Source organism: Poecile atricapillus, chromosome 16 (assembly GCF_030490865.1).
Source record: "Poecile atricapillus isolate bPoeAtr1 chromosome 16, bPoeAtr1.hap1, whole genome shotgun sequence".
NCBI lineage: Eukaryota > Metazoa > Chordata > Aves > Passeriformes > Paridae > Poecile > Poecile atricapillus.
In genome coordinates this window covers 6593909-6619573 of record NC_081264.1, presented here as the reverse complement: position 1 = coordinate 6619573, position 25665 = coordinate 6593909, and the positions used below count along the sequence as shown (strand labels likewise).

General features: G+C 44.4%; 1 protein-coding gene across 21 annotated transcripts in view; it reads right to left on the bottom strand.

The window, feature by feature from the left end:
* FBRSL1 (fibrosin like 1) overlaps positions 1-25665 on the bottom strand; it is a 503429-nt gene that overhangs the window by 299997 nt on the left and 177767 nt on the right. For 2 of the 21 annotated variants that reach the window (XM_058851247.1, XM_058851248.1), the window contains exon 1: positions 22250-22378. The exons of the other annotated variants lie outside the window; for them this stretch is intronic. The gene's annotated coding sequence lies outside the window, so the exon portion shown is untranslated. Of the gene's footprint in view, positions 1-22249; positions 22379-25665 lie in introns of those variants that run through there. 21 annotated transcript variants of the gene reach the window in all.

Genomic DNA, 25665 nt, shown 5'->3' with positions numbered 1-25665 from the left:
TCAGCATCCTTCTGGCTTGACCTGTCAAGTTACATGCCTTCAAAATTCTGCAGGGCCAAACTTAAAAAGAAAGGGGGGGGGGGGGGCAGGAAGAGGAAAGAGAGGAGGGGGTGGAGAAGGAGATGGGGAAAAAAAGGAAAATTATCCATTAACTGTTTTAAAGAAAATGCTAATTAATGCTCTTTTGCAAACAAAAATGTAAAGCAGGACTGTAAAGAGACAGTCCACCATTAGCTGTGTATTTCTATAAACACCATCACTATCTCCTGGGGAACAGCCTCTGACAGCAGTGAGCAGCTCCTCCTGCTCTCACATCTGAAGCCCCTGAGTGTGCAGGGCTGGATGTTTCAGCTGCAAGCAGGAGAAGGGCAGGGGAAGGTGAAGGAACAAGACAGGATGCCCCAACACGTGACCCAGAGAGCACCTGGTCCAAGTCTCCTCTCTCCTGCACATCTCTGTTCCAAAGAAGTGTTGCAAGATGAAAACTGGGAGCTTGAGGCCAAAATCAAAATAGAAAAAAGAGGATATGCTCCCACAGACCTTTGTTGAAAACAGTGATTTATTTTTTTCTTTATGTTTACCTTAAATGTGTCTCAGAGAAGCTGTCCACAGAAGCATCACCCCACAGCTCCCGTTGCACTATGTTATAATAGTGCTTGTTTCCTCTTGCCAGCTACTCATCAAGGGTTACCACCAGCACAGCCCTCCGTTCTTTCAGATCTAGTCAGAAGGCAAATTAGTTGCAGCCTGATGGGGGAGTGCTAAATTTTTCATTACAATCTTTCTCCGGAGGTTTGGTGTTTAATAATTTGTACTGTATAAAATTTCACATATGGGAAAACATGGCACCACACAGCCTCTCCAGATGCCGTTTTTTTTTTCCTTGCTGCTAATCATGTGAGCCCCCCCAGCTAAAGAAGTGGATTTAGGGCATAATTAAAGCTTTATACTTTAATAGTAATATGGGTAAAGCTCAATTTTATTTTTGAGAGGAACACACCACATTTGTAAATTCCCATTTCACCAAGGATCAGTTTTCACACAGGCTTTGTACCCGGGCTGCTCTGTTGCTGATATACCACGAACATAAACCATGGAAGCAGCTTGTGGTGCTGTGAAAGGCACACAGCCCTGCTTAGCTGCTGCACAGGCTCTTCAATTCCTTAGGATCAATCCAAGAGCAGCGGTGGCTGTACGAGGGACATCTGGAAGGAGCCGTCACATCATCTGCTCTGCTTTTCATCACATAATTTGGCAGGAGAGTCTCTCTGATTGGTTACATGAACTTCTAACTTCTGGAAGTTTTAGCTACAGCCCTAAGCAGAGCTGAAGTGATTTAAATGTGCTGCTGCTCTCCCCCTAAGCCACCACCCTCCTTCCCTCCCCACAGAGCCCGGAAACCTCAGGGCTGCTGTCGTGCGTGGGAACGCCGAGCCCTCTCCCATCTTCCCACCACCGCTCTCTCCCCACGTTTCTGATGAGAACAGCAACCTGGAGCATGGATTAACTGCAGCTGCACACAGAGCACAAGGTTCACACGCTGGCTCAGAGCCCTGAAAGCATCACCGTGAAGTGGGACCAAGTTGGGGGCAGACGGGAGGGTCAGTGGAAGGGAAGAGGTGCTGGCAGAAAGGCAGGGGACATTCCTGGCATGGCTGAGACAGGAGTAGTTGTGTGTAGTAGTAGTAGTAGTCTTCAGCACTTCTGAGGACTAATTTTAATTGTTTGTTGAATTCTGGAGTATAACCCCCTTAAAAAAGGAAGTAGCCCAGGGATTATATTCCCAAGATGGCAACTTGGTATTTTAAATCCTTTCCCTCTTCTCCTAAACATCCTCCTAAGTAGATTCAGAAAATTCAGAGGGGAGTACAATGATCACCTTTCACAATATGGTTCTAATTCAATCCAAGTTTCTCCCATCTGCTCTAGAGACCTACACACTGCCTTAAAATTAAGTCCTTTGGTGCTATTGTGGATTTCTGATTTCCCAAAGGAAAAACAGGTGATAAAGAGCCAGTTCCAACTAGAATGGTAAAAATCCACAATGTTCTTTGACAAACCTTGTGCTTCAACAGAAAGCAGAGATTCCAGCTTTGCCATTAAGGATCTCTGTGCCCCTCCATCGTGGTTGAAAGCCAGCTTTTACTCTACCCATCAGTAGGAACACTGGGTAGGATAAAGTAAAACTGTTACCATGGATAAGCATCTACTCAGCTCTCAGAGCTTGCAGTATGCTGGCAAATAAATCAAATGACCTAGAAGTGAGAAATAATGACCTTGCAAGTGAGAGTTTATTTCTCGTTTTATCCATCTTTACTATCACTGCTTAAACTAAATCAACCATGCATTTTAAGATCTATACTGTATCCTTCCAAATCTGAGAATGCTGAAGTCTTGAAATGCTCTTTGTTGAAATGAAAAGCTTTATTACAGGTCAAAATTTTACTTGCCTCATAACTGGTTATATGTGTTAAATCAGTACAAGCAATGCAGGAGAGACAGCTCCCAAACTCAGTGAACCTTCTTGGTGGCCATGAGCCTTCCAACATAAAACTGTGGTAATGGAATTTAAATATAGGGAAAGAATGTAAGTACTTGAAAGTGCTTTTTAAATGCCTTTGAGTTCCACTGACATGTCTAGGTCCTGCTGGGTGAAGACTCTCAGCTCTGTGATCCTGTGTTTCTCAGCACAGCTCCATGAGGGTTTGACTGGTGGTTGGTTGTGAGTGCCAGCGCTCCGGACCTGCCCACAGAGCAAAGTGACCTTGAGGAGGCTCACTCATCCCAGTGTCTAACACTCATTTCCATGAAATCCCTGGACAGGAAAATACACATATGGAAAGATAATAGAGGCAAAGCCTCCATGTCAAAGAGCAGATTGGACTCTTGCCATCAGGCCGGTGACAGCAATCCCTAATTCTCCAAGACATCTGCTTATCCAGCAAAACACAAGCCGTCTGTCCAGCAGCCAGGACAGCACAGGGGCTGGCAAACACAGCAGAGTCAAGTTCTACCCCAGCTCTGACATCAGGCACATTCATCTCCACTATCACTCTCCCTCCTGGTTTTTTTCCCCCCCCCTAAATAGAAACCAGTTCTACATAATGTCATTATGATCAGCTTGTGAGGCTGAGTTTATCTGAGACTGCCAAAAGCACCGTAATCTTCAGCACGAAGTATGATTGCTCTGTCATCATGCATCTCTACAGATAGCAGTGCTCAGGGTATCCTCAGAATGGGGAGAGGTCAAACCACTGATGTTAAACCCGTGAGGCCTGAGAGCTAAAGGACGAGCTGCAATATCAGGTTTTGCCAGAGGAAACTCATCCATGTTCTGATTTGTCAGGAGAAGGATTTATATCAACCTATACCAGATAAGGAACATGGGAAATAAATACCTAAGTCAGAACTTACTAATGGGTATTATTTCTCAGATAGTAGCAAGTTAATGCTATATAGCTAGGCAACAAAGCCATCCCATCCTTGATAAAGGCATAAACACATTAAAGGAATAATCCCTGTGTGACATGAGGTTACTTGTGCATTCATAAAATTTTCACTGCTTCTGCCAGCATTGCCTTTTAAAAATCACTGCTCTGCCCCAGCTTGATCAAACCCTGCAGCCCATGATCTGCTTCTCCTTCAATATGCACAAACATGCAGAGAATCCCATTATAAATCCTTTTTTAAAGGATAAATAAAAGTCTCTCATATCACAGACAAACCAGCCGCTTGACCTAGTTTCAGTGGTTCCACATTATTTCCAGTATCAATTTATCTATCAGTTACACTCTGCCAGGAAACACCAGGGTCATACTTTGCTCCCCAGGCCCAGCTGCAGGGAAGGGAGAGAAAAACCCTTTTTTCACTGCTTTAAGGACACTGAGAAAACTTCCAGAAGTTTCAAACTAGAACTGCAAATTCTCACGATAAAATAGTTTAAGTTATTCTTCTTCAGAAAAGAATTAAGACCATAACTGTCTTTCATTACAGAAATACATATTTAGCACAGTAAGACCTCTTGAAGGGACAAGGTATTTTCTAAACTCCTGTGCAACAAGACAATTCAAAAACTGACCATTTACAAGGTTTAGGCGCCCTCATCATTAGTTATTGCAAAACATCGAATTGATTCATTACTGGCATGCACATTTAAAATAAACACTCTGCTTCCTTGGAAGTTCAAGAAAGCCACACTGGAGTAAGAAGCCAAGATTTGCACATCAGGGTCTGAGTTGTCAGAGCTCTGCTAACATCGCTGACTGGTTCAATTATAGAAGGACAGTAATGAAAAGAGAAGCAAAAACAAATACTCATCATCACAAAAGAGAGTATTACATAGAAAAGAATTATTTTGAAGTACCTTTTTCTTCTCTATGGATGATTAATAAAAAAGAGAGAACATTACATTGTCAGTATGTAAAATGGAGAGAGGGGAAAACAGGCTATGGCTGAAAAATGTACTGCCATTTCCATCTACAATCCTTTCACCTTCCTGAAAATGATGATATCTTGGGGCAGAAGAGAAACTTCTGTTGAAATTTCACAGCAAATGGTTTTATAAGCTCCATGTTGCTTTATCAACCATTAGCAAATCACTTCAATGGAAAAATTTACCCCAACTTGTATGAATTGCCTCATTTTAGGCAAACTCTGAATGATAGTGGTTTACTGAAAAGAAAATATAAGTCATCTAACACTGAATATGCCTCCCTCTTCCAATAAATAAGTTGCTAAAAACAAAACACCGATGCCAGCTTGTAAGATTTAATGAATATGCAGAGTGGTAAATTAATAGACTGTGCCCCAGAGCTGCTGGTTTAGAATGCTGCTGTTATAATAAAATTAGGTAAGTATCCAATGAAACCTCAGGACCCTGGGCCGGTGCCATCTAATTGAAGTTTACAACTTTATTGGAGATTCCTTGCATCTTATATATTTGCTTTGTAGAGTTCAATAGCTGGTGGCCTTGGCTCTAACTTAATTACAAAGCCGAAAGGAAGGTTGTGTCAGCATGATAACATTTGGCTAAGCTGAAATGTCGGTTTCGGGCACATTTCACCTGTTCTCATCTTGATTCAAGGGGACTAATAGGTCCTAATCACACAGAACAAATGTGTCTTTAAAGTGAAGACACAAAACTAAAGGGCCAGGTCCTGCAGGTCTTTGATCACCAGTGGAAGTGCATGGAGTGCCCAGCAGGCAGCTGAGGATAAGGACAGCCCACGTTGTGAGTCACAATCAGCAGACCCAGGAGGGCAACAAGCCCCAGTGAACACCTTGTGAACAACTGTGTTTGAGCCTGAAGACATCCTGGAGGGGAGAAAACATCAGGTGGGAGTGACAGCTAAAGGGGAAAAATGGCAGGTGAAAATGGTGATTCCAGTTGCCTGCCCACAGCTAATTCTCTCCAGAAGAAGACATTTCACCTGGGACCTGCTGCAAGGGACAGGAGGGAGAGGTGGGAGGGTCTCAGCAGGTTCTGAGGTGCTGCATACCCACAGCTTTCACATGTATATTTCCACAACAAACACCTGATGGAAAGAGTTGATTGGCAGTAAAACACTTAGAAAAGATAAAAAAAAGCCACAGGAAAGCAAGACTGTATAACTTTCTAAAAGATAAGATGGAGCATGTTCCCTATAAACAAACCCACCTCCACATCCCACATACACATACACCATGTGGCAGTTCATTAACACTCAGCGTTCCACTGATTAAAAAGAAAATTTAATACATCTGTCGGAACACAGAGACAGAATAAATATCCTTATCGTTCCATTTACTGTAAATAATACTTAAGTGCAAGTCAAATATTAGCTATATTCAGCACAGCATCCTAACAAAACAGGCACTGCTAACATTATGGTCCCAAACTGTGTTACTTGTAATTAACATCTGACATATATCTGCTTTTGCAATCACCCATTACTGATTAAATGACAAGGCACAATGTCAGATGCATAATCTGATTGGTTAGTACTCAGTTACCAAGGTGTTACATTTGGAAATTGCCTGTGAATTGATTTCTTTTATTGAATTAATAAGTGTTATCATACTGTACAGAAGGCAAAATTGCTACTGAATGTGAGCGATAACATATAATTACAGAAAATCAAATCCTAATCTGCAGAGCCAAGCCAGGTGTCAACATTTTAATTGTAGCTGGGGAAGCGCAGTAACACCACAGAGCAGGGGGAGGATGGGAAGAGATCTCTCAAGTGTAGGAAGAAATATATTGCATAAAGAACCAACTTCAGTTAGGCATGAGAGCAACCTCAAAGGATGCCAACCACTCACGTGCAGAAAAATGAGACTTAATTTTTCATTTTTTTTACTATAATCTCACATGCTGGGACACCTGACTGTCGTGCAGACCCCAATCTATCTGTGTCTGAAAATCTGCATTCTTGAGAGAATGTTTGTGAAAGGTTTTAGGAGATACAAGCACAAAATATGGAAATCATGCACTTCTACTATTCTTTCCGTAAAAACTAAGAAAACAATATCCCTTCTGTTCCCAGAAAGTCCAATCCCTTTAAGATTATATCACAAGTTTCTGCTATGAATAAAACCACAAGGTTTTTATTAATTTTAGTAGCTTTGCACACTTTCTGAGTGAAAAATGCCTCTTCAGGCCATTTCCTAGTTGCTGTCTCTGTCAGCCTGCAAACACTGCACGAATGCAGCTGCTGGCATTGAAACTGATGATGTTAAATTGGTGTAACCCTGTTGCATGGGCGCTCTCAAATTAGCTGGTTCCAATACATTTGATCTATCTCAGCCACTCCTAAACCAATTTGAGTGTTCATGCTAAGGGACTGCACCACTTTAACTAGGTGCACTCAGAAAATGATGTTGCTAAATTGCTGCCATTTCTTTGGATTAAGGAGGCTTTGGAGAGCCCCAGTTTCCTCTGGGGAATGAGCCATTCCTGCCACCATAAGCAGCTTGGCAGGCTGTGATTCTCACTCATCGCTGCATATCCAAAACCCTTCCATATCACCCCCTGTCCAGGCACACTGTGAGATTCCAGTCCCAAACACCTCCAGCTCTTCCTCCTCTCTGCCTCCTTCCCACCATGAGCACCGAGACACCTTCTGCCACTGCCACCCCCAGAGCTGTGCTGCTGCTTCTCCTGGCAGCAAAACACAGCTGCTCACGAGCAGGCACGAGCTGCCAGCTTCTCCTGCCCCAAAGGTCTCTCCATTTGGCAATCTGTGATCTCTGTCCTTTGGAAAAAGACCCGCCTAGGCACAGGGTGGGGGGCACAGGCAGCAAGCACATGACAAAGCTTGGTTCAAAGACCACACCGCTCCCCTGCTGCACCACGAGCCAGCTCCTAATTTGCAAAACATCTGTTCAAATCATCAGCTTTTTCTTTTGTTCAGGGATAAAGAGGATAGGTTAAGTCATCCTGTTGGCACAGAGAGAGAGAAGTTAAGCCCCATGCTGCTACCACCCAGCTGGCAAGGTGTCTTGGCAGCAGGGCGGCACATAAACATTCTACATGAAGCTCTTTCCAAATTAATTCCTTTTATGCTTCTGTTTTCAGGGCAATAGTGAAAGTCTTGAGTTACAAACCCCTGGGCTTAGCTGTGAAATGACCAGGCCAGCAAGTGTTTTCCCTGCACAGTTACACCGCTGGTCATGGCTTTGTGTCTCAAGAACTACAAGTGCATCTGGCACATACAGCTGGCCAGGGTGCTGAGGAAAAACAGCAATCCAGGCAAGAGTATGCACCATGATGAAGTGAGGTGCCTGGGTAAGCAAAACTTTGGCTAGGTACAAACAAGCCACCACTGCACAGAAAAGGAAGAGAGCTGCACCTCTCCAGCCTAAATGCATCTTAATTCTGTACATTGGCCAGTCTTCTAGACACTAATAAAGATGTTGGAAGGCAAAAAAACCCCCACACTAACAAATGCTTATTACTGGAGCTGAAGTAACATATTTTTAAAAGAAAATTTCTACAACATGAGATGTATAACTTGGCTCCAGAGTGATCACTGTGGGGAAAATAACTGGTAGGAGTTGCTATATGCCTGAAGAATGTGAATTCTGGAGAGCAGGAGGAATCAGACTCACAGGAGAAGTCTGAACTACCATAACAGGGAAAATCCAGCCATATAGAAGAGAGACCTTCTTTCAAATACTTTTTTCCTGCAGTTAAAGGTAGTGCTGGGGAACAGGACTGCAGGAGAGTGAAAGCCTGTATCGATTGAGATGAACTGCACCAACCTGGAGGCCTTTTGCTGTGACGAACACCAGCATGACCTCCACGCAGGAGCTCCGGAAAAACGACAAGCAGCTAATTGGGTTTCCTTTCCAGTCACTCAATTTACAGCTACTTCCTGACCTCGGCTTTACAATGTTTGGAGCCTTGGTGGTTTAATGAGCTAAAATTCATGCTTTTCCACAAGCAGAACCTGCCCAGGTACATTTCTGTATCTTTCCCAGGCTGTGGCCACCGCAGAGCAGCAGCAGTTGCTTGTTGCTCCCCAGCCAAGCCATTAATTTTATTTTTTTTTTTTTGGAAGACCATGGGGAGGATGCTGCCTCCACTGCTCCTTCCCTGCAGCAGGCCTGGGGAGAACACGGGGAGCGGTCAGACAGAGCAGCACCAGGCTGCCACAGGCCAAAGGAACACCTCACCCTGGCCCCATGCACTTCTTCCATTCCAAGGAGACAGAGCCACAACAGCCCAGACGTGGCAGTCCCATGGCAGCTCCAGGTGATGTGAGTTATAAACTATGCAATTCCCACTCCTCTCTTTGCCCCCAGCCACATGTTCCCACCTTCTCTCTTGTACCCGTACCTTTATGACTAAGTGGTGAGACAATTCAGGAAATTAGCCCCCAAAAAAAGCAATTTTTTTTTTCCTCATCGTGTTAGCTTTTGGCTGGTTGAGCTCTCTCCAGCAGTTATGAACACTTACACTGTTGGCTGAGGGAGAGGGAACATGTGGCCAGAAGCATCAGGGAGGGAGCTGGACACCCCTCTCTCTGTAAGATGGGACCATTTGTGGAAGCACAACAAAGAGCAAGCTCTCCCTGCCCTGTTTTACAGGGATCTTCCAAAGCTCAAAGGAGGATGAGGCTGGAACCCAACCTGGTTGTTTTGAAGGTGTGATGTCAAATACACAATTAGCTGTTCTCTGCAAAAGTAACTTTGAATTCTGTGCAAAACCACACTTACAGCTACTCCAGAACTCTCTGTTCTGTGGGAGAGGTTCCCAGGATGCATCTTCCTTCAATAATCTCCTGTATATTGCTGCAACTGACTTGGGCACCTACTTAATCTGTGACCTTACAGCTCCTGTCAAGCAGACTGTGACCCTCTCTAGACTTGTATTATCCATTACCAAATTTTCATTTTTATTAAATGCAGCAGAGACTTTTTCCCTTCTCCTCTAGGAAGCATGAATTCTCTTTTGTCATTTATTCCACAAATGATTTATACCAAGAGCCTGTCAACTATAGGAGGTGCTTGTGCTTACTATACCTGCAAGTAGCTCTGTCCTTTCTGGGTCATTACTAATAAAGCACTTATCCCTCATACAAGCACAAATGCCTCCCTGTGCTCTCACAGGTATTTATCTGAGCACTTCAGAGTCCTCAGTGGATTTATCCTCACAGTGCTCTGCCGAGCTGGGCACTGACGTGATTTCTGTTACACAGAGAAAGAACAGGGCTTGGAGACTGAATTCAGCTCTTTGCTGCTCCAAGGAAACAATCTCCTGAATCAGGATGCTGGAACCACCGATGATTCTTCCTTACTCTCCCCACCTGCTTCCTCTTGGGACAGCAGGAAGCTGCTCCTGCTCCATCCCACATTCTCTCCTTTACCAGAGAGCCCTGCTCCAGCAGAGTTCTGCTGCTCCAGCCTGCAGGAGAGAGAGCTTCAGCCTCTGGGGCCTTTCCTTACTGCTGAAGTGCTCATGAAAGAGAGCATCAAACCCGCACCTCCCAGCCTGCATGACCCAAATCATCACCCTCTGTCCTGGCTCCCCATTCACAGATGACTCATGAGATGAAGTCTCCCCGCTGCTCAGCACCATCACTCCACAGCCAGCCAGATCTCATGAACAACAGTAAAACAAATATATTTGTCTTGCAACTCCAGCGCCAAGACAAGCAAGGAGCAAAGCTGGGGGCCAACTGTAACACCACAGATTTTGGCAGTCAGCCCTCTTTCCAGCTCCTTATATATTTTCGTCCCAACTTTCCACCTAGGTCTCCCTCTTTTTTGGTATTTCTGGGCAGATCATAACACCCACCAAAGAGCAACAAACGCCTGCGTGGCTCAGTGCTTGCCCTTGATGAATTAAGGCACCTCCACACTCGCTCCTCTCCCACTCTTTCCAGCACCACTTTATCACAGACAAGGCCCAGAAACCTGTTGCTGCTGTGTTTCTCTTTTAAACCCTAAAGCCAACTGGCAAACTAGAATTTAACCACACAGCTGCTGAATGCAGTTAGATTAATACATGGTGGCCAAACAAAACATTGCTTTTAAAATGCAATTTGTGCTTGGCACTGGACACATTGGGAAAATTCAGAGCAAGCTGCACTACAGACCAGCTCATAATCCTATGCAAAAAGTGCTTTGATGCCCCCAATTTACATCTGACAGCCTTAATGCATTTTGGAAAGAGGCAGTAGAGTAGAAAGCCCTTGCATTAATTACGACTGATGCAAGAAAACTAATTTTTGCTTCTACTTGGTTGTAAAATTCTTCGTATGCACACACCCCATTTTCCAAAAGCTAAAAAAAAAAATCACAGCAAGATGGTGGAAAAAAAAATGAGAAATTCTGGCAAGTTATAACTTTTATCCTGAAAAGTCCTCCTTTACTGATCCAAAATATACCTTGCAGTTTTCTGGTGGCACGGGGGAAAGGAAGGTGTAACAAAAAGTTTTCACCTGTGATTATCTTGCCTGACCCTCCATCCTGCTGTACTGAGCTCTGTTGGTCTGCACAGGTATTTATGGTCCATCTCTTGCAGACAGAATGCATATTTCCCCACCACAATAAAAGTTAGTTCAAAGCAGGCTGCTCCCATTGAAGTACTTGGGAGTTGTTCTTTTTCTTCCATCAGCTTGAGCAGGAGTTGGGTTGGGCTCACTGAGATAGTCTGCTCAAGGAAAATCCTCACTTGTTGATTAGGGCTCAGCAGGAATAAACACAAAGAGTATTTTATTTTCTTTGGTAACTCCCATTCCCCAAATAATTTGAAATTAATCCTCCAATTTAATTTCAAGCTGCTTTTCTGCTGCGCTTGGTTGCTGAAGGAGAAAAGATTCTGGAGAAAGCAGCACAGGTGAATTACATTTGCTCAACATTTTCAGCATTAAATAATCTGCACATAACTCAGGCTCGCTGGAACGGTACACTGCACTGACCTGACATAAAATATAGCTCTGCTAAGCCAAAAAAGATAAAACAGGGATACCTTCATATTTAAAGGAGAAACAGTGAAGGATTTCAGACTTTAACGAGATACAGATGCCGACCACTGAATGAATCACTCCGCTCATAATTAAAGAGTCTTCTGATGTCTGAAGACTCTTCCTGTCATGAAAACTCTTGGATGCCATTTCATCTCCATCCTAAGCCTGATTTCAGACTGAAAGAGGGGAATCCAAATGTTGATGTCACCCCAGACACCACTTATATTCTCCATTTCCCTTTTGAAGAACTTGGTATTAATTTCTGTCTATTCGGGTTTTATGTTTTTATAGGTCTTCAGGCACCCTTAGAGCTAGACAGGAGATATGAAAAATCAACAATGAACCAAGGAATTTCCAGGCACCGTGCTTTAGCATTTCATGCAAACCAGCAGTATTTAAATGAGGGATCTCTCTCACTAACCCACAGTGTAAAATCAGAAAATTCCACTTTCGTGTACAAGAACACAACAAAAACATTTTACAGTTTTGTTGATGTTTCAATGTAACAATTCAAGGATCCCAGAGGAGTGAAAGTCACAAGAAGTTGGAGCTTTATTACTATTATTATCCAGCTGGGCTACCTGGGGGTAAAAATAAAAAGAAAGGAGAAAGCAGCATCCAGGCACAACAACCTTTTCATGAGATGCTCAAAAGCTTGTCTTACCTTATAACCTGCATGCCCAAAAAAGCCCCTTTTTTTGCCAATTAGGTTGGAATTCTCTATTTTCATTTACTTACCATTACTACTCCCTGAGCATGAATAAATCTCTCAGCTTTTCTGCTATGAGGTAAAGGAATGATTTAAAAAATAATAAATAAATCACTCTTATCTTGAGCTGAAATATCACCTGAGGGTGCTTTTCCTTCTCTGCAGCTGCAGCCTCCCCAGGGAAGCTGGTCCCCACGCTGAACTAGCCCTCATGCTGCAAATTTCTCCTAATGTCTCTTCTGACAGCCTGTATCCTCCCCCTGGACAGTGATGTCCAGAATGAAATGTACTGTAGCCACCACCAGAACTGAATAAAGGGAACAAAGTGCTTTGAATATCTTATAGGAAACCATATTTCTATTTCCTGATGACTTTTTCCCCCACCCCTACAAAAAGATGCCATTGCAGATGCCAGGGCATTTTGTGATCAAGCTCCTGTAAACCCCAAACCCTCCACTCACACTTTATCATTTCTGATAGAAGAGGCACCCAACCACTTCTGGTCTTTTACGGTTCAGTCCTTCTTTGCTTAGCACTGCTAAGCTGGAACCCTCCTTTTTCAGACCTTTTCTATCATTTCAGATCCCCTGAATCCTAGTCCTGAACTTGGCTGTGCTCGTACCTGTCTCAGCTTGGCAGGACCTGCAGAGCAACTGCGATCACTAGCTTGTCTTCCAAGTGTTAATGGAGATGGAGATTGCTGAGGAGCTCCACCTCTTCCAGGGACTGCTGCCTTCTATGTGCTTAAAAACAACTTCATCATCTTTATCATACTCTCCTGAAAAATATTCCCTAGGCATTACAGGCTTCCCAGCCTGCAGCTCCTCCCTTTCTCCCTTTTTGAAAGATATCCCATTAAATTTTCTTTTCTGAAGTCTTCTCAAGCCTCATTTGTCCTCCACAGATTTTCAAAGATTATCACTAATGGCACTGAAATCACTTAAGCCAGTTTTCTAACTATCTGGAGCTGAATTCCTCCAGGCTCTGCTATGCATTCAAACCTATTCTTTCCCTCTTTTCTGAGAGCATGCTGGCTGCAGCTGACCCTCTCAGGAAGAACAGAAGGAATAAAAAAGTCATTTGGTACTTCTGCTTTCTCACTTCCATCTTCTAAGAGCTTTTCCTTTCCACAGAGCAGCAGACTAACTCATTCCCTGGCCCAGCTCTTGCTGCAAACACATTCACAGAAACCCCTCTGGCTGCCCTTTGTGTCTTTTGCCAATTGTAGCTCATTTGGACCTTGGCTTCTCAATTTTCTTTACATGTTCATGATAAAATTATTCTCAATAGTTCTACCTACTCTCCAATATTTTTATGTTGCTTTTGAGTTTCAGGTCATTAAGGACCCGTGATTTAGCTAAAGTAATCTCTTACTATGTTTCCCATCTGTCCTCTCCATTAAGGGAGTTCTACTTGTGCACTGAATTTACTTCTCTAAGAAACCTTTAACTCTCCCAAACTTCCTCTTCAGCCAGAGCAGCTTGCCAAGACTGCAGCTCTGAGCTGACTGAAATCCACTTCCCCGAAACCCATTGTCTTCCCCATGCTGCTCTCCCTACTTTCCTTTTTAATAATCAGCAGTCTGGCAATCCAGAAATGTTTTTGTTTTAGAAAGGCTATTCTGCCCAGGTGGACTCATTTCCTAAATTTCCCAAGGACTGAATTCCAGTAACAGATCAGTTTGCATCTGTTCTGCTTTGGGTTCTGGAGATGAACAAAGGTGTAGTGCACTTAGAAGAAATTTTCATGCCAAAGTATCACAGTCAAACCTGTCCTGCTACAAAAACATCGCCCCAAAATAGAGGAACTGGCAAAGAATGAAGGGAGAGGTTTAAAAAAAAAAAACCACAACAAAAAAGCCCTCAGATTTTTCTGGAAGGACAGACAACACATCCTCCAAAGCATCTGAATCTTCAGCTCAGTGTCCTTAGAAAAGGCTGCAGAATCCGCCTTGCTGCTGGCAGAAGATATAATGAAGGATTTAAGTACAGGTTGTAAAATTCTATGTGCTGTCCTAGATAATTTATACCTTTCCAAATGATGCCTCTCCATTCCTCAGATACGAGAGATCACCCTGGAGGAGTCAGCCCTGACCCCAGTCCTTTCAACATCCTCTCTCTGCACAGAGGATACTTATATCCTCCAGCCGTGTTCGCTCGCAGCAGCAGTCGATAGCAAAGAGTGACTTACACAGAGGAGCTCAGAAAGAACAAATATTTTTCCAGCAGCCCCCTAATACTTCGAGCAGGATGGGAAGACGACAGCATGGACAAGGAAGCCATTGAAAACAGCACTGCTCCTAACATGTGCTTGGGAAGATATCTGTTATCTGGGGTCTGCCAGCTGGCTCCTGTGTGCACAGCATCACCCTGCCTTTAACTCTGTTTGCTTTGCCGTTCCCACAAACGCAGTCTTTGCCCTGCACAAAAACCCCCTCCTGCTGTCAGCTGTGATTATCCAGCCCCAAGGAGCCCCTGCCAGCCAGGCTGCAGCAGGGCCAGCCCCACTGGAAGCACAGCTACCCCAAACAATCCCCCAACAGATGAACACTGTGCCCAGCACTGGGAAGGAAGCAAACTCACTCTCTGCCCAGGCCTGTGTTAATCCCACCGTCCTTCCCAACACCAAATCTGTCAATGGTTGACTTCTGCAACTTCTCACTGAGCATCCCTGGGAGGACCTGCATCCCATCTCCAGCTCTACCTCATCCTTCAGCAAAGGTGATTCTCCTGCCCCCACTCCCAAAGCCCAGCTATCACCCAGAAGAAATCTTCCTTGACCCTTGCAGAGAAGCAGGAGACATCAGCCATAGGATCAACAGTGTAAGTATGGTGCAAACAATGAGTTATCCACAACCTGATCCATACTTCCAGCTTAATTTCTGGCTGTTCCCCATTGGACCATACAGGTGCTCTCGATGTATTAAGCTTCAGCCTAAAATAGTTGAGGTCCTTGCTCCCATTATAATCTTTGGCCAAACTCCACTCCTAAGAACATCTGGATGCTGTCAATTTGCCCTCTCATGCAAATGAGGATTATTACATTCCCTTACAGAAGCTGCCTTTCTTCTATTAATTTGCTCTTACCCAACTATTTGCACCTCCATCAAATATCCTAAGCTGTCTGTATCAATATTTGAGTTGCTAGTTTATTTTTCTTTCTAGCTCGTTTCCATTTATGGCGTGCTTCTCCATTTAATATTAAATCGACAGTGACAGATCATCACCCTTTTTCTAAATTCACTAAATGGTTTAATAATATAATTTTGAGAAACAGATTTGTGGCTTGCACGCACACACCAAGGCAAAATAAAGATGACAGCGCATTTGAACAAGGCAGCAATAAAACAGTGATAGTAATAAAGAATAAAAATGCTATTATCAGGTTGCCATGGGAACCAGCATTCAAGGACTCCAGGTAACGTTGTAAAACATGCCACTGAGCATAAAGCAGCTAAGCAGGTTAAGAGGTTATTTATTAGGCTGCGACGTGTTGTGCAGTGCCCTCTGGTGAGAGCGCAAGAGAGGCACAAAGGGGCTCCAAACCAGGCACAAGATCCCAGAGTTTGTGCCCCAGGAGCATCACCCAGAACTGGGAGGGGATGGCCACAGGCAGCGAGCACAGGCCAGGCTGGTGCAGAGCTGTGCAGGGGTGGCACCAGGACAGGCACCCACAGCTGCTCTCATCTGCCTCCTGTCCCAGCCACGAGCTCCACAGCGCACACGGAGCCACCGAGGGATCCAGGAAACACCTCTGGAGGTGGGATGTGCCAGCCTCTGCGAGGGATGCTCTGCCTGCTGAGGGGAATGGGACCAGCTAAGATGAAAGCCACAGCAGCTATGATTAAAGCCAGCAAGCACAATCCTTGGGCACAGCGTGATTTCTTAAGGACTGAAAGTGGAACTTGTTCCATGCCCAGAAATGTCACTAAAATTAGCAGCAGTTCCCCGTGTGGAGGGGTTCCAAACCCTCTGGAGCTCAGGGACATGCACCACTGCATGAGGAGCACAGAGAAATGAGTCAAGGGAGTAAGGAGCCCATGTGCAAACAACAACAATCAATTCAGAAATTCAATTCAGCTCAAGGTAAAAGCAGCCCGAGGTGTCCCGTCCTACACAAGACAAAAATACATAGATACCAATCAAACACAAGATGTTCTTGAGCATCTTGACAAGGTGGAACACCCCCACGCACACAACAGAGGATGCTGCTAAAGCCTTTTGAGTGCAATGTGCTCCCCTGCACCCTCACTGTGACTCTCCAGGCTCATGGGGACATGTGGCTGATGGCCATGGCCATGACCGCCAACAGCAGCTATCGAGCCTATTTCAGGTACCATTAGTTAACATGAAGCATTTATCTGGGGGAGCAGAGTAGACTGCTTACAAATATCACAGCACAGGGTTTTCTTTCTTTCCCACAGGCCTTTCTGTAGGGAAATCAATACAAAACCTAGTTAAATGATTTTGAATAAATACTGTTAACATTTTGTATAGATTGGCTCCTCCAAAACTGAATCAAAGCTAATACCATCCTGATCCATCACCCTTCCTGCCACACCTAAAATAATGGAAATCGTAACAGAGAGAGGATGATTTTCAAGCCTGCCAAAACCTGCTAAACACAAGGCATGGCTGGATTAGCATTTTCTATTAGCAAAGCCTATTTAGCCTAATATTCTGCAGTGCCTTCCATGCAGCTTTGCTGTTGGGATGAGGGTCAGTGCATGCCCAGCCTGCCAGCACTACTCTGCCAACAGCCAGCCCCCAAACCCAGCACAGCTCTATGGCTAGCAGCAGGTTTGGATTTGTCTTTAAACTGCAGAAATACTGCTGGGAGGTGGAGGGGGGCTGGAACATGGAACCCATCTCTCCTTGTTTTCCCCTGCACCGTTAAAGCTGTCAATTCAATTCTCCTCCCACTAAGTGGCACCAATGCACCGCAAACCACAACGAAAACATCTGTACAGACAGCTTATAAATAAATATTCCCCTGTCTTCCTGAGCCTGGCTCGCAGCAGGGGAAATCAAACAAGCAGGGGCTGCGTGCGGGAAGGGGCGGCGGGGCTGGCCAGCTCTGCCCCAGCACAGCCTCCAGGTATGGCTCTCCTCCCTCATAAAACCTTTCATCACCTGCCATGAAGGAAATGCAGCTTACACAAGGAAAGAGAAAAAGTCAGAGGTAATGTTGTGTTTGTTGCACACCCAGTACCTGATCTCTCTTTGAGAAGAGAAGCGGGACAGGGACAGTAGCAGACATTGAAACCCATGGAGCGTTGAGCCAAGCCCAACCCAGAGTCCCTGCAGTTGAACTGCATATAATCCACGCCACAAATCACACCCTGAATGTCAGGCACCGCAGTTTTTCTTCCAGACAGCCCTTGTGAGGCCCTTTTGTTCTGGAGAGCTGTAAGGACTGCCCTGAGTTCCTGGCTGAGTCGCCAAGGCTTTGCCCAGCAAAGCCCAACACTTGTGTTACTGGAGAGCAGGCATGTGGGGCAGGAACAGCTTGGCTGTAAATCAAATCTACTGTAAAAAAACAAATCTGTGGCTCAAATTTACTGTAGCTGGGAAAAGGTTATGAAATAAGAAGCCCCATTTCTGTTAACCATCAGGCAAGAACAGAAACTAAGAGGGGAAAATGTCGAGCAGGAGAAACGTCTAGCATCTTTTCACCGGTGCTCTTGAGAGAAGTGGCAGCTAGCCAGAAATACCAGTACAAATGCCAACAATGAGCAGTTTGGGACACCACAGTTTCCCTTGTCATGACCTGTCCTTTGGAAGAGTGATGCCCATGGTCCCTCCAAAGTGTGGAAACAAAGTCGTGTGTTGAGCAAAGAGGTGAGCAGTGCCTGGACAGGAGGAGCAGGACCCAGCAGCAAGGGATGATTGGTCTCAGTGGTTTCACCACCATCTGCCTCACATTTGCTCCAGCAGAAAGCTGCTAGAAGACAGCAGCTCTGTAACACATTCCCACGCAGGCCAGCCTGGCCAGACACACAGAGCCCAGCGCTGGAAGCTGACAGACATTGACTCCTCCAGCCCAGGAGAACTGCCTGTGGCTGACGGCCACCACACTCCAGACCAGACATACCAATCTGCCCTCCTAAATTAGCAACATGCAGTGGCCACAGAGGAATAACTTGCCTTCATCTACAACAGAGCTAACAGCCACAATCACCACCTTTTTATACAGCAAGTCTGAGCAGTTATCCCTAAGGGGAGGAAGATATCCCTAAGGGGAGGAAAAAAGAGCTCATAGGCACCTCCTGAGTTTGTTTTTAAAACAACACTCACAGATGTAGGACTGACATTAAACCTCCTGTGCACTGAAACCAAAACAGGGAATAAAAGTATCCCCTCAGTCTTGAAGCATTCCAAATATCCTACACTGAGCACTGGAGCATCAAGTCACTGGCCAGGGATGTTGACTTGCTTCTTTGTGCTCCCTCCACCTTTCCCCAAGCAATATCCAACAGCTGATTATTCTGTTGTTTGCAGTAGACTGAAGTAATTAAGCTTAACCCTAGTCCTGTGGGAGTCCCAGAGAAGGTTAGTGATCCACAGGCATGACACGCTGTTATTTATAGCTGATTAAGTTCTATTTATCTACATTTAAATGTTGCAGGAGATGGGAAGAGATCCCAAAACACATCTGTGTCTTATTAGAAACACCAGCTGTGTGTGGTAGCTTAAAGTTTGCCTTTCTTGAGAGGTTATAAGGAAAAGAAAAACCAATCCTGAATAACTCAAATTCTTCACTGTAGCTAAATAAATTGGTGTGGTTTAGTCATGATCTTCAAGATGTAAGCCTGCCATCCCATGCAACTGACCTGCTTCTGGGGTCAAACTCAAACCCAAAATTAGCCAGGCCACTTTGAAGCTGTTCTGAGCACTGTAATTGCATTTAGTTTTTACTGTAAGACTGTTCATGTCTTAAGAGACATCAGAAAGGTGACCAGCGGGTCACAAACCAGATCTTTAGAGACGTAACTTCTGAGCCTCTATGCATTTCCTAACTGCACTGTGGTTTCACTAGTTAGACCCTCTTCATGTATATGCTCTATTTTCTCTCACACACACACACACACAGAGGAAGACAAGCAACCTGAGGGGATGCAGTTCTGTCACCACCCTTTCCTCCAGGCAGATGTGGTGCTAGGGCCCACAGCAACCACTGAGACTGGTATTAAAACTTTTGTTCAATTTGAGTTACTGCCTTTTTGCTGGTAGAGAACAGTGACAGAATTACTTGCATGTAGGATTTAACGAAGAGTTTCAATAATAGTATCGTCATAACTCAGAGTCAGGCTCTAGAGGAAGGGACACCACTGTCTTGTCACTATTTTCACCAAATCACAGAGGTAATGCAGAGTTGACCTCCTAATTGCCAAAGCAGAATGTGCTGAAGGAAGCATCAAGCTGAGATCTCCTTCTGTAAGGAGTCCTAGCTGAACCATCCAGATAGCAACAGTGGGATAGGGCAGGAACATCCAGCTTTTGTGGCTGCAGAACTGTAACTCTCCCTAAGACACTTCTTAAGAACCAGAAGAATGACATATCATCTGCCTTTTCCCACTTCAAACCATTGGTGAGCTGCAAGACCTTTGTTGGTAAGTTCCAGCCCAAGAAGAGCTGGCTGAGTTTCACTGTTAGCATCACCTGAAATGGAGCTGAGATTCAAAATGATATTTTAAGGTAAAAAGCAAAACTTCTGAGTTTTGTGAAGAACACTTTGAAATGCCTCACCTTGGCTTTGACAGCTTCTTCTCACACAGGAATCAGTGAGACTGTGTCCACAGGAGCCCTGTGAAACTCTGCACTTTGAAGGGAAGACCCACCAGGACTACTTGCACCCAAGCCACTGACTGCAATCCTCTGATGGACCATAAACTGGCTGTCAACCACCCCACCACGGACCAACTGCAGCTCACTTGGGCTTCCTTTGCAATCCTCAGCCACAGTCTGACCCAGGGGTAAAGCCACCCTGCCTTCCCTGTGCAAGTTCTCTCCAGCTCCTGGCTCTGACCATCCCCATCCAGCGCAGAGATCGGGGACTCCTGGCTCTCACCAGTCCCAGCCCACATCTCCTCCAGTGATGCAGCCCTGGGCTGATGTTAACAGAGCGTTAAACCTCAAATTAGAGCACGGCTGGAGCAAGCCTGGGATATTTCCAGTTTCCCCTAGGAAGGCAATGCTGCCAGCTCTTTGTTTTGTAGTGAGGCATGTGATAATTTGGCATCATCTTCTAAGTTCTGAAATTTGCTGGAACAAAAGAAATGTTGAGCTTTCATTAAGAGGAAAAAACAAAGTGTACAGTCTCAAGTCATAAACACAGACTTGCAAATACAGCCCATGAGTGCCTGAATACAATTAAGAAGACTCTAAACCAGTGCTCATTAAGTGTCTCGGTTGCTGGATAGCTTATTTGTTCATTCTTATTATTTGATTAGATTTGATAACTCAAATTGTTTGGAGCTGTATTTCTGCTGTGGTTCATCTGTTGCTAAATTCCTTTCACAGGCCTCCTTTACAACCCTTAGGAATTCAGGTGGTCACTCTGCAGTGTTATTTTAAAACTGATGTTTTGAGATATACTAATATAGAGAACTAGCAATCTCTTAAATTTCACTTACTGGTGCTTTTGGATGATGTGTTTCAGCAGTTGCAGGCAGGCATGGGCATACATTCAGTAAGTCAACTGCCAGAAAAATTCCTCCCATATTATAGGAAAAATAGAAGCATTTCAGTTTAAAAACAAAGAAAGAAACCCAACAAAAACAAAGCCAACAATGAAGCAAAGTCTGGTTATTCCAGAGTACAGTTTCCCCTGGTACTTTGTGTTGCAATTATTGACATATCCCCAGATAGTCAAACTCATGTGGTCCAAAGTTTTGTTGTGGACTTTGTAGAACATGTTGTGCCTGAGCCAACTGGAGCACTCAGTTTGTTATCAGGCTGACCTGAGGAACAGGGGACACACCAGATTTGCTACTAAAGAGGAGGGGGAAAAAAATCAAATCATTGAGCTACACAAACCACAATAAAAAGCAAAACCAAATTCAAGCACACTACAAGAGGCAGGTTCATGTTGCAACCACCCTGACATCTCAAGACTCTTGGGCTGGAGGAACAACACAAATAACCAAGATGAGGAAGCACCAACACCTTCCACTTCTCTGTAAATTCAGCTATAATTGAACGCAGCTCCTGGCAGAGCCACATAACTTCAGGACAAGAGGATCTTCAGATACACAAAACAGCAGCAGGATGAATGCTCCTCTAACAGCAGCAGTATTTCTTCCTCATGTTTTTTTTCCAAATGTTTTTAACTTTATCCTTTGGCTGGACAGGCTAAAAACACGAGTAGAGATGGAATGCCTGAATGCACTGCTTTACTATTAATCCTAATAAGCACGAGCAGAAATCTGAAAGCAAACACTACAAAGGATTTTCACCACAAAAATTCAACCTCAATTTCCATTTTCTAGCCATAGTCCTACAACTTCAGAATTTTCCTTGTTGTACTTATGAGTTCCTCTGCTTCCTCCTTTCAAATTATATTTACACAAAAAACAAACCAATCTGAATTATTCTGGAAAACTAAGCAGCATACACGCTCTCAGATTTGCAAGAGCTGCTGAGTGCATCATTTATTAGAAGAAAGGCAGAACCAAAATACAGCCATACCATATAAATCACCTTCAATAAGAAGTAGACAAAAACACCACATTGGTTTCTGTAACCCTGTTTCTGTCCCATTCATTGCATGCAGATGGGATAAGTTCAACTGGAGGCTTGCTACTGGTCTCTAACCCCACAAAATCACAAACCCCAGGAGATAACACAGTCAAAAATAGTATGAAGAACACAAATGTGCTGCCACAAACACAGCATAGATTTTTAAGGGCTGGTGTTTTACATCCCCATTCAATGAACTGCTGTAAACTAACAGATTGTTACAGGAACTTTGGGGAAGTACCCAGGAGAAAGCTCCCAAACCTGCTGTGTGACCCAACCTTTTGTATCCTCCAGAAACACAGCTCAGAGTCTGAAATGGGATCGGACAGCAAGAGGCACAGCAGTACCTTGGTTTTCTTCTCTCCCTCAGCATTCACCTCCACTCCTCAGCACGGGTCCCCTCCTCTACGCACATGCACCGCTCCCCAGAAGTGCTCAGAAGAGGCTGCCTGGCTCAAAATAATGAGAATCTAAAACAACAGCTTAAGCACTTAAATAAAAACATGAAACAAAAGAAGAGAAGGGGGGCAGACAAAAAAAAAAAAAAAAAAAAAAAAAAAAAAAAGTAGTGGAATAAATCCAAACGCAGCTCTTGCAGCTCAGAGCCCCTGGCAAGTGCCAGCAGTTTCAAAAGAGCTGTAATCTCTAAACTGTTATCAAGGTCTTATCGCACTCCAGTTCTTATCTAAACCAAACAATCTCTAGAACAGCAGCTGATAAGGCATCCTGACAAGGTAATTTCAGCAATTTAAATCCACTGCTACAGCCATCATACACTGAGAATATTTTAACACCCTTTCCAGTTTAACCTCTAATCTCTCTTCCTCTGTTCTTTCCAAACACAAGGCCAATTTTTCTCTCCTGCAGCCAGGCACACTTCCTGCCATCGTTCGTGTTACAGGCAGGTGCCCTTTGAGCTCTCCCCTCCGGTGGCGCAGCCCAGCCGCCAACGCCAGCTTGCTTAATCAAAAGGATCATTATTTTCCCTCTGAATTCAAGTGGCCATTTTCCCCAGCTCCACAAAGGTCCATCGTTAAAAGCGGTGGCTACGTCTGTCACAAGCTGCTGTGTGGGAGAGGAGAGGGAAATCAAAGGCAGCAAACATGAGGCAGGATCAGCCCCAGCCCTGGTGTGACTGGGTGTAACAGCAGAAATATGTCCTTCATTGTCCTGTGGGATTTTCACCTAGAACATCTCACCCACATGCCACAAGGCAGGATTAGCTCAATGGCTCATCTTCCAAAATCATTCACTGGCCAGAACATCCAGTGTCTCTTTCTACTTTGTTGTTTGTTTTTTTTTTTGGCAACAGACTTTTTACATCAGGCTAGACTGTGATATATGTGACATCTGAAAACACTTAGTCATGCTAAATGTGGCTGGCAAATGATACACAAAACCAGAACAAAACCAGCTACCTCTACTGGACAGAAGCATCAGTCCATCTGATGCAACTTCATTTGGTCACCAAACACTGCTTTGACACAATTCCTAATTATTTCTGTCTTTATGCTGGAGCAGAGAAGTGATATGAAGCTGCTAAAACATTGCTGTGACTCCAATGCTAAGCAGAACTTGCCTGTATCACATAATGCTTCTGTCCACAGCACAGGGCAGAGCAGCTTTAGAACCAAAGGAGTTTACCCTGGGCTTTCCACAGCTCCCACGAGGCTGGAGAGCCAGGCTCAGCTCTTGTGCAATGGCCCTGGGCACACCCAGCACCTGCAAGAGCAGCAGAGCCACCAAAGTTACCCAAAGTGACCAGAGGAGAGCTCCTGGAGGATCTGTGGTGCCGTCACTGAGTGTGCCAGAGGTGCTATCTTTGTATAAACAGATAGTGAACAGTTCAGACTAGAGAAATTGCTCAATTCCTTCAGGTTTAGCTTCCCAAATCCAGAAAGGGAATTCAAGATTTCTTGGTATATGCACACCAGGGGAAAAAAAAAAAAAATAAAAAAAAAAAATCGGATGTTGCAAACCCCAAGAAATCGCTAAAGATGGAAAATTCTTCTACACCCTATTTCAAAACCTTTCTTCAATCAGAAGTTAATGAATCAAGAGACATACCAGATGCAGACTCCCATTTTCCTCTATAAATCAGTGTCTGACATGTGAAATGCAAACTAATTTGTTTACATTACAAGACTTAAATATGGTTAAAGAAATAATAGAGTGTCTTCAGTTTTAATCGGAAAAAAATATATCCTGAGTTCCAGAAAAATTACCTAGCACAGGTAGGAACAGAACTATAAATATACCATGGTAGCCTTCATTAGCCCAAAGAGAGATGAGTTATTATTTCCTTTCTCTTTCACTGTGAAAACCAATGATTTTTTTAACCCCTGAATACCTCTGACTGGGAAAGCACTGGGTCTCTGACATCAAGGAAACCCACCAGTGGTGGTCTCATTCACGAGGTAGGAAAACCTGGCTGTATATGAATATTGCTCTAAAGGAGGTGACATCAAGATCTGACAGCATGAGTGCCTACCATATAGGAAGAAAACAATCAGCTAGTCCCGAAAGACATGTGGTTTGTATCAAAATACACATCATCTTTGTGTTCCTCCTGCAAGGCTTTTTTTGGGAGGTTACTTGGGCTGGATGATGTGTTCTAATGGGTTCCTATTGTATAATATTTGCAAGGGCTGTGCATTGCCCTGGGTCCAACTGCTCTGCTCCAAGGAGAAATGAACATCACAGCTCAAGCTGTTTCTTCAACCAACCTGAGTGCACAGCGAGCTGTGAAAGCACAGTTATGATGCAGCCACTCAGCATTTAAAACATCCCATCCATCCCACCATAAACTGTCACTTCAGGCATTTATGGCAGACAGTAAACACATGCTTATCAGGGAGCTGCACCCTGCAAACTCAGCCAATGGAGCAATATTTCTTATCAAATCAATGGCTTATCAGGGAACTTAACAAAAATAAAGGTTACACCATACGGTCTCCTCCTTTTTACCTCTGCTCCATCAAGATGTACAACTCTAATTAAAGCTACATTGCCCAGACTTTGTAGATCTGCTTCCTCCTTGCCTGCCCTTGAAAGCAAAAGCCTTCCTTTAAAGCAGAGCACATGGAAACAATTCCCTCCCCAGCTGTGCTGAGCTGGACAAACACCACATGGAGCCCGGCCCTCAGCCGTGCCCACCTGCTCGGGTCGATGGCCCAGCGTGGCACTGGGGACTGCGCGTCCCCCGGGTGCTGCTTCCTGCACCAAGGGCAAGAGCCAGCAGGAATGAGAGAGATGTGTCTGCACAGCCACTGGAACCACAGGGACACCTTTGCTGCTGATGATGATGATTTGGTTAACTGAATTGACAAATGGAAGCAAACACCGTGTGACAAAACAGAAAAGAACTCTGATTCCCTTTTACCGAGAGCTGTCTAAAAATGTGAGGTCACGTTGCATGAACAAGGGCACTTCTGAAAGCAAGCAACAGTGAATCTTTTTGTTTGACCTATTATTAAAGCTCTTCAGAAGCCATACTTCTCCACACAAAATGAGTTATTCCTCCTTCTGTGGCTCTGTCCCACACCACAGCCTTACTCTCTGCTGGCAAAGCAACAATAGCCCCCTCAAACATCAGTTGGATGCAACTTACTGCCTGTAATTTAAATTAACTTAATTAATGATCTTCTAATTAACTGCTGTTTAACAGTTGACATCATTAATAGATCATCTTCCATCCAGAAGTTTACAGCAGAGGCACTGGAAAGTACCCACATAAACAGCAGCCAGATGGAGACTGAGGAGC